The sequence below is a fragment of the Tachyglossus aculeatus genome, chromosome 5 (genome assembly GCF_015852505.1).
Source record: "Tachyglossus aculeatus isolate mTacAcu1 chromosome 5, mTacAcu1.pri, whole genome shotgun sequence".
NCBI classification, from domain to species: Eukaryota; Metazoa; Chordata; class Mammalia; order Monotremata; family Tachyglossidae; genus Tachyglossus; species Tachyglossus aculeatus.
Window position 1 is genome coordinate 17,014,005 of NC_052070.1, and position 17,575 is coordinate 17,031,579.

The following is a 17,575-nucleotide window of genomic DNA, read 5'->3' on the forward strand; positions in this document are numbered from 1 at the left end:
CAGAGAGACAGTCCCTACCCAACAATGGGCTCTGCTGCCCAGATTATCTTTGTACAGAAATGCTTTGGGCATGTCACTCCCCTCCTCAAAAATCTCTAGTCATTGCCTGTCAACCTTCGAATCAAGCAAAGACTCCTCACTCTCGGCTTCAAGGCTCTCCATCACCTCACCCCCTCCTACCTCACCTCCCTTCTCTCCTACAGCCCAGCCCGCACACTCCACTACTCTGCCACTAACCTCCTCACTGGGCCTCATTCTCGCCTGTCCCACCATCGACCCCTGGCCCACATCCTTCCCCTGGCCTGGAATGCCCTCCCTCCACACATCTGCCAAATTAGCTCTCTTCAGAGCCCTACTGAGCTCACCTCCTCCAAGAGGCCTTCCCAGACTGAGCCCTTCCTTATTCTCTCCTCCTCCTGTCCCCACTGCATTAGCTCGTGAATTAATTACTGTTGCATTAAAATTTGGAGAAAGCAAAACCTCCATGACATAGTTTTGAGGATTTTTTTTCACTACCCAGTAGCTAAGTTTTCAGTTTATAAGTTTTTTCCATCTTGTCCTTCACTTTTACTTTTGTCTAAAATGATTCACTGACTGGCTGTACAGAAAGTTATTCTATTGTGTGTTCATCATTTTAACTTTCTTTTTCATAGTGCTGGTTTGACTTTTCTCCTGTTCACTGAGCACCAAACCCCTGTTCTGTGAGTTGGAAAAAAAGACATTTTGACCTGGTCCCATTTTTACCACGTTGTAGCTGCGTTGTACAATGCCATCTATGTAGATGATCCCGCCCTCGAAGATTCTGCTGCTGCCAGTGAAATCCTTGATTGATATTCAGCCCAAACTGTGAAGCTGCTAGTAGTTGCATAGGAAATGACCCTACGTAGCATTACTTCCATCCTTCCCATATGTCTAAACACACTTTCAGATTAGTGGTTTGATTTTAACCTTTGGACCATCATCATCATCATCAATGATATTTATTGAGCATTTACTGTGTTCAGTGCACTCTACTAAGGACTTGGGATAGTATAGTACAACAGAAATGATAGAAATGTCCCCTGTCCACATCAAGCCTACAGTTTAGAGGGGGATGTGCCTGAGGTGACCTCCAAGTCCATTCAAAATTTGGGCCCATAGCAGTAGAGGAGGAACTACAGATTATCAGATCTTTGCTTCTGATTCCAAGCTCATCTGTCCTCAATTGGCTATCATGTATCTGTTTAAAAAAACAAAAAAGTGTACAGAATGAGCCCTTTGTATCCCTGTCACAGTCCCAAAATATACAGGTGTGTGCATCTGTGTGTGTGCACGCGTACCCACAGACACACACTCTCTCTCTCTCTAGCTCTCTCTCTCTCTCTCTCTCTCGACAGACTGCCTTTTGTGGTATATGTACTATTGCTTCCAGTCTATTGGGGTTATATTCATTCAATCGTATTTATTAAGCGCTTACTGTGTGCAGAGCACTGTTCTAAGCGCTATTATGATCTCCCTCTAGACTGTAAGCTTGTTATGGGCAGGGAACGAGTCCAGTAATTCTGTTGTATTGTTCTTTCCTAAGATCTTAGTACAGTGCTATGCACTTAGTAAGTGCTCAATAAATTCCATTGATTAATTGATGGTCTCCTCAACTGCAGTGGGGGAGGACATTTTGAGGGAAAGAGGTTGGGAAATTTACATTACATCAAGCTTGGTCTAAATTGTAGATCTAATTGCATGTTTTATATCCCCTGTGAAAATCCACCCACTGGCTTTACCTTTGTGCGTTCTAGAAATACTGTGAATCCTCCTTTTACTATTGTGACTCAGGCACTTAAATGCAATTTTCTTTTGTCAGGAGTAATCATAAAACTGACCAGGTTTACTACTGTCACCTGTCCAGAGACAAATGATTGGGGTTTTTTTTGTTAATGTATTCCACTGCATTATGTCTGAGTTGGAAAATTATCCCTGCTCTCAGGTGAAGTTTAATTTTCCTGTCAAATACCATTAAGAATTACAAGGAAGGGTGTTCCTGCTTTGAGAATATGAACTTTAAGAAAAATATCTTTTAGCGGTGTTTTATGCTCATTGATACTTTCTCCTTATTGTAATTATAAATAATATAGTTCTTTTTGAGACCATTGTGATTTTATTTTGCCCCAAGGAGTTTGGATGTGGGCAATCAACTTGACATTATTGCAAGACCGACATTATTATGGTGGAACCAGGGCTAAGTAGAATTACTTTTACATTTTAGGATGTTATTTTCCCAATGTGGTAATAACCTATTAAATGAGAAACTATTTTATGATGCACATTCGGAGTAAAGATCTATCCATAAAAGTACCAAGCTAAAATCTCTGATGGATTGTGAATCAATAGCTTCCTGCCACATTCAAAGCACCCCATAAAAAACCTCTGTCTAGTTAGGGTAAACTGAAATTAACCCATGTCTGGCTATTACAAGAAAAGGAAAATCAGATGTTGCTTTTTGTTCCTCATCTAATATGTTGACAATTTAAGGCTAACTTATAGTAAAATGGAAGTGCGGGATTTTTTTTGGTTAATGTTCTTAATGTCTGTGGATGAATTATGATTAGACAAAATTTATGAGTTCCAAAGGAAGATAAATGTAAAGTGTAGGGATATATCTCATTGGAGGAAACATGTCCTTGTCATAGCTGAGTAGACATTTCTCTCAGTAGCAGCTTTGACATGAATCAGGAATGAATCTGCAGTTTTTTTGTTTTTTTTTACAAGCTTAATCCTGTTTTCTTTAAAGAAAGGTAAAAAAATGTAATATTCCTCATAATCCTTTATCAGCCTGTATCAGTAGCTTGTGATTTAATCTGGCAGTTTTCCTATACATCTGTTGCTTTGTCATTTTATATTTTGTGTCCTCTAGGGTATAGCTTAGAAATCACATATTTGGAAACCTTGGTGTCTTTGGGGTAAGACTGGAGGGATGGTGGGCCAGGGGAGATTCAGAGTAAGAGGTTGGCAGATTGGTGCAGTGTATTTGAAGGAGATGCCATTGATGGTGAAGTTGAACTCTGATTGCCTCTGTGGCAGAAAAGGTCTGTGTTGGACCCATTGTCCTGGCCATATTGTATACCCAAAAAGGCTGCCCCTTGGGTTGTCATATTGAATGTTGGCACTGTGTCCCTTTCCTCCTTGTCTGGTGTTTCTTATGAAGCCCCTGCTGAAAGAAAACCCCTTTTCTTGATAGCGCTGCTGACAACTGCCTCCTGTCAGCAACGTGCAGGTGTTTCCAGAAGAAAACACCCCCATCTGTCGTTTCAGTGTAATTACCAATCTAGAACTGAAGTGACACATCAAGAGGTCCACAACCATGCAGTTTATTGGCTCACCTGTACACGGATTGAGACCAGTAGACACTGGCCATAACATCCCTTCCAAGAGGCCTTCCCTGACTAAGCCCTCTCTTCCTCTTCTCACATTCCCTTCTGAATCACCCTGATGTGCTCCTTTTTTTCATTCCCCCTCCTGCCCACAGCACTTATGTACATATCTTTAATTTATTCATTTATATTAATGACTCTCTCCCCCTCTAGACCTTAAGCTCATTGTGAACAGAGAATGTGTCTGTTTATTGTTAAAATATAGTCTCCCAAATGTTTAGTACAGTGCTTTGCACACAGTAAGCATTCAGTAAATTAGATTGAATGAATGAATCAAAGACCATTGTCCCTTAGACTCCTATTGTACCCTCCCAACACTCCTTGCCCCTCTCTGGTTATAATAATAATAAAAATAATGATATGGAAGGACTTACTGTGTGCTGTTCTAAGTGCTGATGTAGATACAGAGTAGTCAGGTTGTCCCACATGGGGCTTACAGTTTTAATCCCCATTTTACAGATGAGGTAACTGAGGCACAAAGAGGTTAAATGACTTGCTCAAGGTCACACAATAGACAAGTGGCAGAGCCAGGATTAGAACCCATGTTCTCTGACTCCCAAGCCCGTGCTCTTTCCACTAAGCCATGCCGCTTTCATTCATTCAGTCAGTCAGTCATTTATTGAGCACTTACTGTGTGCAGAACACTGTACTAAGCGCTTGGGAAGTACAAGTTGGAAACATATAGAGACGGTCCCTACCCAACAACAGACTCACAGTCACAGCTTCTGGTTCTGCCCTGAAGGCAGGCATCCTCACCACTCATGTCAATCTGGGTGGTCCAGGGCCTCTGATCCCATCGTCTTTCTGGGTTCTGTGTACCATTTCTTGTGTGACTCTGGATACCTGCCTTTGTGTTCCTTCTGGGAATGTCCTGCTCCTTCCAGTATTCCTAGTATATACAGTTTGAGTATCCCAGCATCAACCACGGGACCCCTCAACCTCAATACTAGCCTCTATAATGTCTAGCAGTCTTCCATATTGGGCTGTCCTTAGCAACTGACTCCCAGTTTTCAAGTGGTGGATTCATAGTTTGTAGAAAAACACACATTGACCTAGAATCTTGTAGTTTGTTGAATTTGGATAAGCTTTTGTTTTCCATATTTTATGTTCTCTTATGTTCGGATGTGGTATTTTAGAGCCACGTAAGTCTAACCTTGCCCAAAGCATGAATTGAAACCAAGATCATGTCGTCATTTAAAGGGTTCAAAGTCCAGTATCCCCACAATACCCCTCCCCCACAAATCAATCAGTAGTATTTTTTTGTGTTTACTGTGTTTAAATAACTGTACTAAGCACTTGGGAGCGCACAGTGCAGCAGAGTTGGTAGACATGATTCTTCCACACAAGTCTAGAGGGTAACTAGTTGCCCGAATGGAGATTTCCTAGTAATAATAATAATGATGATAGTACTAATAATTGTGGTATTTGTTAAATAACCCAGGAGGGTAAGGAATTAGAGAAACTGCAGCTCAGAAGGTGAATTCCTCCCTCATCTCTGCTGACCACTGAATATTATCCCATGGGCTAATTGTGAATGGTGCCACCTCTTCTGTAATTACCATGTCCTGCTGTGGGATACCATAATAGAAGAAGCAAGATACGGATGTGTACCCAGAATGCAGTGGGTCACAGTGCTTCAGTTAGCAGAAAGTCGAGCAATGGTATAATGCGTGAAGACCTAGGAGACCAAAATAATGTTCATAGGCCTGATTTTCAGTGTAGAACAGGGCCATTGTCCCTTTTAAAGATAGACCGATAGCTGCGCAGTGTTGATTTGGCTCCGACTGGTTTTCCCAACTTCAGTTTAATGGTACATTCGCTGGTTCCCACATTCTTGTGGTGTGGCAATTCTGGAAAGAGAAGAAAGGCTCTAAGTTCAGTTACATAACAGATAAAACAATGAGCCAACATTAATCAGTGCTTTGCAAGAAACTGAACCAGGTCTGCAGGCCTTTCCTTTTCAGATTAGCGTGCTTGTGAAGCAGAAAGATTGGAGCTGCAGTTACTCATTCAAGATGGATTCTCTGAGCTTTCTGTTGCCGAACCTTATTCAATTTCCAGTTGGTGATGCCCTTGAACAATTCGAGTGAATATCATTTATAGTATTTACAAATAGATTATTCCACATTCCAGATCCAATAGACCTCACAAGGATGAGCAGACTTAACACACTCTTTTCCTCCCCCCTCAAAGCCCTACTGAAGGCGCACCTCCTCCAAGTGGTCTTCACAGACTGTCCCCTTTTCCTCAGCTCCCCTCCCTTCCATGTCACCTCAAATCGCTCCCTTTGCTCTTCACCCCCTGCCCCTCAGCACTTACGTATATGTGTACTTATCTATAATTCTATTTATATTGATGGCTGTTTACTTGTTTTAATGTCTGTCTCCCCCCGCCTCTACATTGTAAGCCCATTGTGGGCAAGGATTCTTTTTCTTAATTGTTGTATTATACTTTCCAAGAGCTTTGTAAAGTTCTCTGCCCACAGTAAGTGCCCACTGAATATGACTGATTGAATGAATGAACGAACTTAACAAGGTCTGGTGCAGTTTACCAGTCAATTAAAAATGCTAATCACCAGAGTTTGTCTTCTGACATCCAGGCCATACCTCAACACAGCTTTGCTAGGTATTCATTCATTCAATCGTGTTTATTGAGCTCTTACTGTGTGCAGAGCATTGTAGTAAACACTTGGAAAGAACAATTCAGCAACAGACAATCCCTACCCAACAAGGTAAGGTAGATGATGGTAGGATACAAATAATAATTGTGGTATTTAAGTGTTTACTATGTGCCAACCACTGTACCAAGTGTGGAGTAGGAACTAGATAACTAGGTTGGTTACAGTCCCTGTCCCACATGGGGCTCACTGTTTGTGGGGAGGTAGAGAGGGTATTGACCCTTCATTTTATAAATGAGGAAGCTGACTCACAGGAGTGACTCACAACTTGACACATAGTAAGGGCTTAACAAATGCCATAATTATAAATAGCATAATTACTTTGCGCAGAGCACAATACAACAATTCAACAAGTTAGTAGACAAGTTGCCCACAAGGAGCTTTCAGTCTACAGGGGAAGAAAGACATTGTATGAATTACAGTTAGGGGAAATGGTTAAATATAAGGATATTTAGGGAAGTGCTGAGGGGCTGGAGTGAGTATGAAAGTGCTTGAGGGATACACAGCCTAGTGCAGAGCCCATGAAGATGGGAGGCAGATGATAACCTGGAACATTGGTAAGGGGAAGATTAGGAAGCTTCCTACACTGTTTCCTATGTGATTGCCTGTGAAATTGTTCATTCATAGTCATATTTACTGAGTGCTTTCTGTGTTCAGAGCACTGTATTAAGCGCTTGGAAAGTGCAGTACAGCAATAGAGACAATCCCTGCCCACAAAGGGCTAACATTCTAGGGGTAGGGGCAAGAGACAGATATCAATAGAAGTAAACAGGCATTAAAATAAATGGAATTATAGACATGTATATAAGTGCTGTGGAGTCAGGCGGGGTGGGCAGAAGAGCAAAGGAAGTTAGTTGAGGTGATGTGCAAGGGAGGGGGACCTGAGGAAAAGGGGGCTTAGTCTGGAAAGGCTTTTTGGAGGAGATGTTCCTTCAAAAAGGCTTTAAAGGGGAGGAAAGTGATTGGTGGATTTGAGGGAGGGAGGGCATTCCAGGCTAGAGGTTAGGACATGGGCCAGGGGTCAGCAGTGAGACAGGCGATATGAAGGTACAGTGAGAAGGTTAGCACTAGAGGAGTGGAGTGTGCAGGCTGAGATGTAGAAGGAGGGAAGGGAGATGAAGTAAGAAGGGGCAAGATGATGGAGAGCTTTAAAGCCAATAATGAGGAGTTTTTGTTTGATACAAGATTGATAGGCAACAGCTGGAGATTTTTGAGGAGTGGGGTGACATTCCTTGAACGTTTCTGTAGAAAGATAATTCAGGGAGGGAGGTATAGACTGAAGTGGGGAGAGGCAGGAGGTTGGGAGGGCAGAAAGGAGGCAATGCAGTAATCCAGTCAGGATAGAATGAGTGATTGTACTAATGTGATAGCTCTCAAAGCTGTTGCCTCATCTGGCGGTGGTTTCTGGTCTTGGTTATTTGGGTAGGCTCCCATGAAAGTTAAAAAAAAAAAATAGGCAGCCTTATGTGATTGAAGGGTTTATTTTGGATATCCCTGCAGGGGGTATTTGGGGAATGTTTAGTCAATATAAAGTGCCTAATCTGTGCATTGATCAGTCCCAGGAATAGACAAATAAATTTAAATAAGCAGGAGCCCCTGCTGGGCCTGAGAGTGGTTTTGAAAGCCTGATCACCTAAGTCTTGCAAAAAATATTTATAGGCAGGGTTTGATTATCCATGATAACAGAGAAAAAAAATTTTGCATGGATAATTGAAGTCTACGGGAAACTCCAATGCCCCATTTCAACCAATGTTTGACTCCTTTCAACTCCCTTCACCACAAAACTTTTCCTAGAACTGTGTCTACTTGGTGTGCGTTCCTCAACTGTTCCCTAATCTTGATCACTGTGGGGATGTGCTGGAATGTGAAAACACTAACCAGCAGAAAAGAGAGGTGGGAATCTTTGTCAGTGGTATTTAGTAATCTATTACTGTGTGCAGAGCACACTGCTAGACTCTTGGGAGAGTACAATACAGTAGAGTTGGTAGATATGATCTCTGCCCTTAAGGAGCTTAATAATAATAATGATAATTATGGTATTTGTTAAGCACTTACTATGTGCCAGCCACTGTTCTTAAACGCTGGGGTAGATACAAGATAATTACATTGGATACAGTCCCTCTCCCACATAGGGCTCACAGTCTTAATTCCCATTTTACAGATGAGGGAAGTGAGGCATGGAGAAGTGAAATGATTTGCCCAAGGTTAAGCAGCAGACAAGTGGCAGAGCTGGGATTAGTACCCATGAGTTTAAAAATCTACCGGGCAGTTGTGTAGTGAGAGGAAGCAATCAAGTGGAATAAAGAGTAACTGATAGACTTCTGTTGTAGTGTGACTCATCTCCTATTACATTAGATTGTTCTTTATACTAAGTCCCAAGCAAGTCATAGTCCAAGGTCAGACAGTTTTTAAAAAATCTGTTGCTGAGCTGAATCTGCAAATCGAGGGGCATGGATGGGCTTAATTGGAAATGGTACCGTTGAAAAGAGAGCCAGATACTTATTTTTCTTTGGAGGTACATTACCTCTTTTCAGCCACTGTGTTTCCTTTGTTAAATTACTTGGTCCAGGGACTCAAATCCGGGGGTGAGAGTAAGCCTGAATGAGTTAAAACATCTCTCAAAGGTAAGCCAGGAGAAGCAGCATGATCCATGGGAAAAGCGTGGTCGCCTTCACCTCTCACCTGCTTTATGACCTCCGGCAAGACACTTGACTTTGTGACTAGATTTTCTCAGCTGTGAAATTGGGATAATAATTCCTTTTCTCCCTCCTCCTGAGACTGTGAGTCCCATGAGAGAATTGCATCTTCTTCAGTGCTTGGCACATTGAAGGTGCTTAATAAATACCATTGTTATCAGTATTATCATTATTATTATGATGAACTAACAGGATGCCTTACTGTGTATTAGGCCTATTACAATTATAACTGTCAGGTTTATATTTATTACAAATTTACCAATGTTTTCCAATTTCTTTGTGTGCCTATCTCCTTCGACTGTATTAAGCATGTGCAGTCTCTGTAAGACCCTTGTGGTCGGTAGGAGAGCTAGGCTGACATACCAAAGCTGTACTACGCTGCAGCCTAGCCAACATAAGCTGCCTTCCCTGGCCCAGGGCTGCTGTAGCAGGAATACCTCAGGCATTTAGTACAGGGCTTTCCACACAGTAAGCACTCAATAAACACAATATATTTCATTCGTTCATTCCATTATATGTATTTAGCGCTTACTGCATGCAAAGCACTGTACTAAGTGCTTGGGAGAGTACACTACAAAAACAAACAGACATAGTCCATGCCCATGATGAGCTCAAAGTCCAGAGGGGGAGACTGATGTTAATATTCATAAATAAATGAATTACAGCTATATATGTATGTGCCATGGGGATGGGAAGGAGGATGAATGAAGGGAGCAAGTCAGGGTGATGCAGAAGGGAGTGGTAGAAGAGGAGAGGAGGGCTTAATCAGGGAAGGCCACTTGGAGTCCCTTCTGTATTGTCTATACCCTTTGATCTGTGACTTTTGAGCATTTAATATTCACCCTAGCCCCAAAGCACTTACATACATATATTTAAATTGTATATTATAAATTACTGTAAGGTCTGCCTCTCCTTATTGATCGCAAGCTTGTTATCGGCAAGAAACATGTCTGCTAATTGATATTGTACTCTCCCAAGTGCTTAGTACAGTGTTCTGAGGATAGTGCTCAATATAGCATTGATTGATTGCTTCTTCTCTCCTTCGTTTCCATCAGAATGGCTTTCACTTACTAGTCCACTCTCTTCAGTCATGTGCAACTGTGTTTTGAGTTCAGTTATTCAGTTATTCTTATGCTTTTACCTCTTGTTTGAAATGAAAGGTTTGGGAAGCGATCACTCAAACAATGGTATTTATTGAACAGTTGTATGCAGGGCACTGTACTAAGAGCTTGGGAGAGTACAATATCAAGAGAGTTGGTAGACAAATAATAATAATAATAATAATAATAATTGTGGTATTTACATGCTTACTATGTGCCAAGTACCTTTTTAAGAGCTGGGGTTGGTACAAGCGAAGCAGCGTGGCTCAGTGGAAAGAGCACAGGCTTTGGAGTCAGAGGTCATGGGTTCAAATCCCTGCTCTGCCACTTGTCAGCTGTGTGACTTTGGGCAAGTCACTTAACTTCTCTGTGCCTTAGTTACCTCATCCGTAAAATGGGGATGAAGACTGTGAGCCCCACATGGGACAACCTGATCACCTTGTAACCTCCCCAGCACTTAGAACAGTGCTTTGCACATAGTAAGTGCTTAATAAATGCCATTATCATTATTATTATTATACAAGGTAGTCAAGTTGGACATAGTCCCTGTCCCATATGGGGCTCACAGCTTTGATCCCCATTTTACAGTGGCTCTTTCCACTAGGGCATGCTGCCCAGTCCAAAAGGAGTTTACAGGATAGATTAGGTCCAGCTTTCCCCGGTTCCCTATGAAGCCCCACCCTTTGCCAGTTTCGCTCTTAAGTATGTGTCTACAGTCATCGCCCTGTTGTTTGTCATTGGTCACATTTTGCAGCTGGCATTTTGAAGGCTCTGAGTCGCATCAGATTGTGATTGTGGGATTTCACAGTGACAGGAGGCAGATTGCAGTGAATACCATAAACTGACAGTTTAGGGCAAGCGTGCTGTTGCCTCAGGCGGTTTCGGATGTAGCCTAGGTTCATCCTTCTGACTTAGGACATCCATCCCTCCAGAGGCTCTCTATCCTTTCTGATGATGGATTGAGAAAGACAAGCAGCACATGGGTTGACAAACACCTCACCCGGGCATTTGGTGCCATTTAACAGTTCCCTCTTGCTTTTGACATTTTCATTTCCCTTCTTCCCCTCACTCATCACTAATGGTTTGCATCTTGTTGCCTATGCACTGCAGTAATACACAATGATGGAATGCACACACAAGCTCCATTACTCATTTTGTAGTCTTCATTCTTGTCAAATTATGCCGTGAATTTTAGGCTAGCTGGGCCCTGAAAGGAGCACATTAGGATTTTAAGTGTGTGCTGACCTTGTGTAAAGCACCCCTTCAAGCAGATATAATCCTTTAGGAAGCAGAACTGCTTAAAGTATATATTGTGCTCTCACATCTATTTCCACGTTGCAGTTCTTGCCTGTCTGTATCCTAGGTTTTATTTAAATGAAAAGCATTCACATCTTCTAACACACTTCGGGAAATGAGAACTGTCAGTTTGGACAGAGAGATTCAGAGGCTCGAGTGACAGGTTACTTGCAATCCAACAGCACGTTCATACGGTCCGATCCAATGTTAAATTGATTTTTTCAACCCGCTGTCTCCTCGGGTATCTAAAATAGTATCCTAAGAGATTTGAAAATAAATATATTCATTTGAGGCATTCTTCAGACGTGCAGCTAGTGATAGACAAATTTTGTAAAAAATGTAGTAATAAATATTTAAAAATCAATTAAGACTGCCTTTTGACCTGTTCTGGTTTTTCAGAAGAACAAAGTCTTCATCCATAAAAGAATTAGAACTTTGTGTTTAGTCTTTGACTCTTGAACGTAATTCACCCTTTTATAGTCTCTTCTTCCCTGCCCTTCTTCCCCACCCTGTCACCATCCCAGGCACCCAAGTAATTATGGTATTAAACACTATGTGTCAAGCACAGTTTTAAGTGCTGGTGTAGATACATGATAAACAGCTCTGAGAGAGTCCCTGTCCCACATGAGGCTCAAATTCTACGTAGAAGGGAGAATAGGTATTGAATCCCCATTTTGTAGCTGGGGAAACTGAGGTCCAGAGAAGTTAAATAACTTTCCCAAAGTCACACAGAAAAGCAGGTGGAGGAGCTGAGATTAGAACCCAGGTCTTCTGACTCCCAAGCCCATACTCTTTCCACGCTGCTTCCCCTTGCTTGGTTCATTCATTCAGTTGTATTTATTGAGCACTTACTGTGTGCAGAGCACTGTACTGTGCTCTTGAGAGAGTACGATATAACGATAAACAGACACATTCCCTGTCCACAACAAGCGTGCAGTCTAGAGGGAGAGGCAGACATTAAGACAAATAAATGAATTACAGCTATGTGTTTAAGTGCTTGGAGCGGGGATGAATAAAGGAAGCAAGTCAGGGTGACTCAGAAGGGAGTGGAAGAAGAGGAAAGGAGGGCTTAATCAGTGAAGGCCTCTACCAAATGGTGAATGGGAAAGGACTCTTCTGAAGAGTCTTTCCCTTCCAAGAGAGAGACACCATTCTGGTCTTCTAGATTTTAAGGTCGTTGTGGGCAGGAAATGTCACTGTTTATTGTTGCATTGTACTTTCCCAAGTGCTTAGTACAATGCTCAGTAAGTATGATTGAATGAATGAATGGTGTGGTGCTTGCAATTCAGACAGTTCTGTCTCTGGCCCCCTGAGTAAGTGATTAATTGATGCCCCATCCTCTGCCTCCCCTTCTCGTGCTAAAGGGCTATAGTAGCATTATTTGACCATGTGCCCCAACTATGAAAAGTTTTGAAAAAAGTAAGTCTATGAAGTATTGGTGAGGCCATCATATTGGACTCTTAAAGCTGACGAGGTCATAATTGTGAGAGATTTCAATGCAAGCCTGCCAAGGGTGTCAAAACCTGGAGAGCCTAGGCCTCTTTTAGAAGGGATAATTCCACCCTCTTTGTTCATTCATTCATTCATTCATTCATTCATCCATCCATCCATTCGTTCAGTCGTCTTGAGCGCTTAGTGTGTGCAGAGCACTGTACTAAGTGCTTGGAAAGTACAATTCAGCAGCAGAGGCAATCCCTACCCAACAATGTGTTCACAGTCTAGAAGGGGATAGACAGGCATCAAAACAAGTATACAGGCATCAATAGCATCAAAATAAATAGAATCATAGATATATTCACATCATTAAAATAAATAGAATAATAAATATGTACATATATACACAAGTGCTCTGGGGTGGGGAGGGGGGCAGAACAGGGCATGAGAGTCAGGGTGATGGGGAGGGGAGGAGAAGCAGAGGAAAATGGGGGTTTAGTCTGAGAAGGCCTCCTGGAGGAGGTGAGCTTTCAGTAGGGCTTTGAAGGGGTGAAGTGTGTTAGTTTGTCGGATGTCAGGAGGGTGGGTTCTAGTCCCCACCACCTACCCCTCATCCTAATGGCCAGACAGACTTTGTGTGCCACCACCCCTCTGACCACAACAATTGCCCATCTGTGCCCATCTACCCCTTTTTAGTGGGTGTGCCACTTAATTCACTTGGAAGTGGCCTAGGGTCAAAGAGCCTGGGAGACAGGGGTCCTGGGTTCTCGGGGAAGCAGCATGGCTCAGTGGAAAGAGCACGGGCTTTGGAGTCAGAGGTCATTGGTTCAAATCTCGGCTCCACCACTTGTCAGCTGTGTGACTTTGGGCAAGTCACTTAACTTCTCTGTGCTTCAGTTACCTCATTTCAAAAAAATGAGGATTAAGACTGTGAGCCCCCCGAAGGACAACCTAATCACATTGTAAACTCCCCAGTGATTAGAACAGTGCTTTGCACATAGTAAGCGCTTAATAAATGCTATTATTATTATTATTATCATTATTATCTGCCTGCTATGTGACCTTGGGCAAGTGACTTAACTTTGTGCCTCAGTTCCCTCATCTTCAAAATGGGGATGCAGTGCTTGTTCTCCTTCTTAGACTGTGAGCCCAAGTGGGACTTGATTATCTTGCATCTATCACAGAGCTTGGCATATACAATGCAGTGCATGGCGTATAGTAAGCACTTAAATGCCATTTTCACTATTAATAATAATATTAATAATCCTAACACCTGTTGCAAGGGTGAAATCAAGATTTCCATATTCCTCCCCTGCCCGCCCACCATTTCAGGAAAAAAGGTACTAGGGCACACCAAAGGTTTTCTTTCCTTTCAAATGAGTCTTTTCTCCTTTTGAGTGACAGCTTTCCCAACAGAATCAGTATTTTAAAAATGTTCATCTGATGTGTAGATACTGAATTTGTTCCCCAGTTAATTGCAGTCGTAATAGTTCAGTTCTGCTTGTTGATCGGGGAATGTCTGACCCTGATTGAGTGCTGTTCACCGGACCACTTTTCAGCCAGTTTGAGAACTAGCCTTGAGTTTGAAAATGGCTCACTTGCTGCTTTCAAAGGCCACATTTGGGTTCTTTCCAGTAAAACAAATATGAGGGGCTTAATGGAAGCTTCATTAATGATCTATTTTGAAATTAGATGTTTTTTTCCACAGCATATACTCTGTGTCTGGCACATTGTGGTGTTGTTGTTATTATTATTATTATTATTATTATTATTATTATTGTATTTGTTAGGCCCTTACTGTGTGTCAAACACTGTTCTAATCCCTGAGGTAGATATAAGAAATAACCACATGGGACTCAGTCTGAGTTGGAGGGAAGAGGATTTAATCCCCATTTTGCAGATGATGTAATAAGGCACCAAGGAGTTAAGCGATTTACCCACGATCACACAGCAGACAAATAACAGAGTCAGAATTAGAACCCAGGTCCTCTACTCCTACGCCTGTGCTCTTTCCACTAGGTCATACAGCTTCCCTTAGTGAGTTGGCTTTAATAAGGACAACGGAACAACAGTCACCATTATAGAGATATCTTTCCGTTAGAAGTTGATGCTGCCAAGTGAAACGGATGAGTTCATCAGTCAGTTCTGAACATAGGTTCAGGTGCAACATGTCAGCTGCTTTAGAGTTGTCCTGGAGGCAGGAGGAAATGCACGATGAACCTTATTTATTTAACCGCTGCTAATCTCGATCGTCAAGTTCTCTAATCTGCACATCAGTGAAATTCTGTTCTTCTGTTTGTACCATTTTGGAACATTTTGTGAGTGTTCCGGGGTGTGATGTACTTAAAGTTTACTGTCTGCATTAAATGTACTAGTGGAAAGGAGATGGGCTTGGAAGTCAGAGGACCTGGGTTGTAATCCTGGCCAAACTGTGTGACCTTGGGCAAGTCAGTTCACTTCTCTGTGACTCAGTTACCTCATCTGCAAAATGGGGATTAAGACTCTGAGCCCCATGTGGTACATGGACTGTGTCCAAACTGGTTAGCTTATATCTGCGCCAGTGTTCAGTGCAATGCCTAGCACATAGTAAATGCTTAACAAATACCACTGGAAAAAAAAAACCAAGCAAACAAAAAAAAACATGCTGAAACCTGCTTCTGATGAATCCTGATGGATGTGCTTCATCTATTTTAATGTGGAATAAATGAATGAAAGTATTAATCGTGAACTGTTCAACATTTTGGAAAGACAATAGTGACCTAAATCTGCTCATGTTTATCCATTTGTTTCTGGCTACAAAAAACCCCAAATCCTATAGGTTAGGATGCATGCAGCCACTCAATACTGCTAGTGTGTTTTCTTCATCTGGAGAAGATATATTCACATTGGGAAAATGAATATCTTGCATATTTGTGATTTTTCTCCAATGATGTCTCATTCTCCTAGAAGGTTGATTTTTAAAGAAACTGTTGCATTTATACATATTTCAACTTCCTTGCTAGTTATGACTTTTCAATATCATTTGAAGCATGAAATTAATTTAGAAGATTGATCTCCATAGATCAGCATTTCTTTTTAAATAAACTTTTTGTTTCAGACTACAGCATCAGCAGGTAAATATACTTATAATGAATGATTGAAAAACTCCTCTTGGGTCAGTGTTTACACACTATTGGCAATAGTAACAGATGTCCTTCAGAATGACATGTCCACCTAATGCTGCTATAAAGGGATGCTTTGGGCCCTGGATCCTTCTTAGCAATAGCTCAGAAATGGAAAAGCTGACTGTAAGTATCTGGAGGACAGGAATCACTTCTTTCATTTCATATGCCTGTTCCCCAGGTTCTGAGTCCAGTGCTTTGTCCATGACTGGTCTTCAGTCAATACCATTCAGACTTATACTGGCTTCTGTCAGTTTTTGATGACTGACAAGAGCTAACAATGCTAATATTGCATTCATCGTAATAATTATGGTGCTTGTTAAGTGCTTCCTGTATGCCAAGCACTGTTCTAAATGCTGGGATAGGTGCAAGTTAATCAGGTTGGACACAGTCCCTTCATTCATTCAATCGTATTTATTGAGTGCTTACTGTGTGCAAAGCACTGTACTAAGTGCTCGGGAAGTACAAGTTGGCAACATATACCCTTTACCATGTGCGGCTCACACTCTTCATCCCCATTTTACAGATGAGGTAACTGAGTCCCAGAGAAGTGAAATGGCTTGCCCAAGGTCACACATCAGACATGTGGCAGTGCTAGAATTAAAACCTAGGGCCTTCTGACTCTCAGGCCCATTCTCTATCCACTAAGCCATGCTATCCCAGCCTTCCTCACTTAATTGCTCGGTCAGTCGCATCTCTGATATATTTTATTTTTCCAATCACTTAGTAGAGTGCTCTGGTCCAGTAAGCACTCAATAAATACCACTCATGGTTGGATTGATCTCTGCCTCCATATGTGTCCCACGTCACCCTTTAAGTCGAACAACACTGCTCCATTGTGCGCGCACCTTTTGGGTGTGGGTCGGTTGAGGAGGAGGTGTTACATTTCCTTTCCCTTCTACATTGAATGTGTGGAGTCTCCCATTGAGAATAGCAGACAAGCTTTGTTCCTGAGACTTCAGGGCTGAGACTGCAGAGGAATTGGTTGACTGGCACAATATTCCATAGCACTACATGCCCAGTGATATGGGTGTGTCATCTTGTGTTACTCCTTGAGTAGTATTTGTGAGGACTGTCAGTGGTCCTAATCATCATAGTCATCTAAATCTACAGGGAACTGGATTATCTCTAAGGCATTTAGCCATAGTAGAAGTGTTACATCGATAGAACTTCTAAGATGGCTCCTGACAAGTGAAGCCTAACTTCTGAGAAGCAGTGTGACTTAGTGAATCGAGCATAGGTCCGGGAGTCAGATGACCTGGGTTCTAATCTCAGTTCCACCTGGTGTGCTGTGTGACCTTGGACAACTCACTTCACTTCTCTGGGCCTTAGTTACCTCATCTGTTAAATGGGGATTAAGACTGTGAGCCCCATGTGGGACATGGACTGTGTCCAACCTAATTAACTTGTATCTACCTCAGTTCTTAGAACAGCACTTGGCACATACTAAATGCTTAACAAGTAATATTATCATTATTATTATTTTTATAATGATAATTGTGGTATTAAGTCCTTACTATGTAAGAAGTACTGATTTAAGAAGTGGGGGAGATACAAGTTAATTAGTTCTGACAGTCCTTGTCCCAGATGGGGATCAATCTTAAAGGAGGGAGAAGAAGCATTTCATCCCCATTTTACAAATGAGGAAACTGAGGCTTGAAGAAGTTGTGACTTGCTCAAGGTAACACAGCAAATAAGTGAAGAAACCAAGACTTGAATCAGGTCCCCTATCTCCCAGACATGTGCTCTTTCCATTAGGCCACACTCCTTCTCTATCTACGTCAAAAACCTATCCTCTTGAATT

At 41.9% G+C, this 17,575-nt stretch overlaps 1 protein-coding gene across 10 annotated transcripts in view; it reads left to right on the forward strand.

The window, feature by feature from the left end:
- Positions 1 to 17,575, forward strand: part of PTPRM (protein tyrosine phosphatase receptor type M) — an 892,842-nt gene that overhangs the window by 99,585 nt on the left and 775,682 nt on the right. The gene's annotated exons all lie outside the window — the stretch shown is intronic.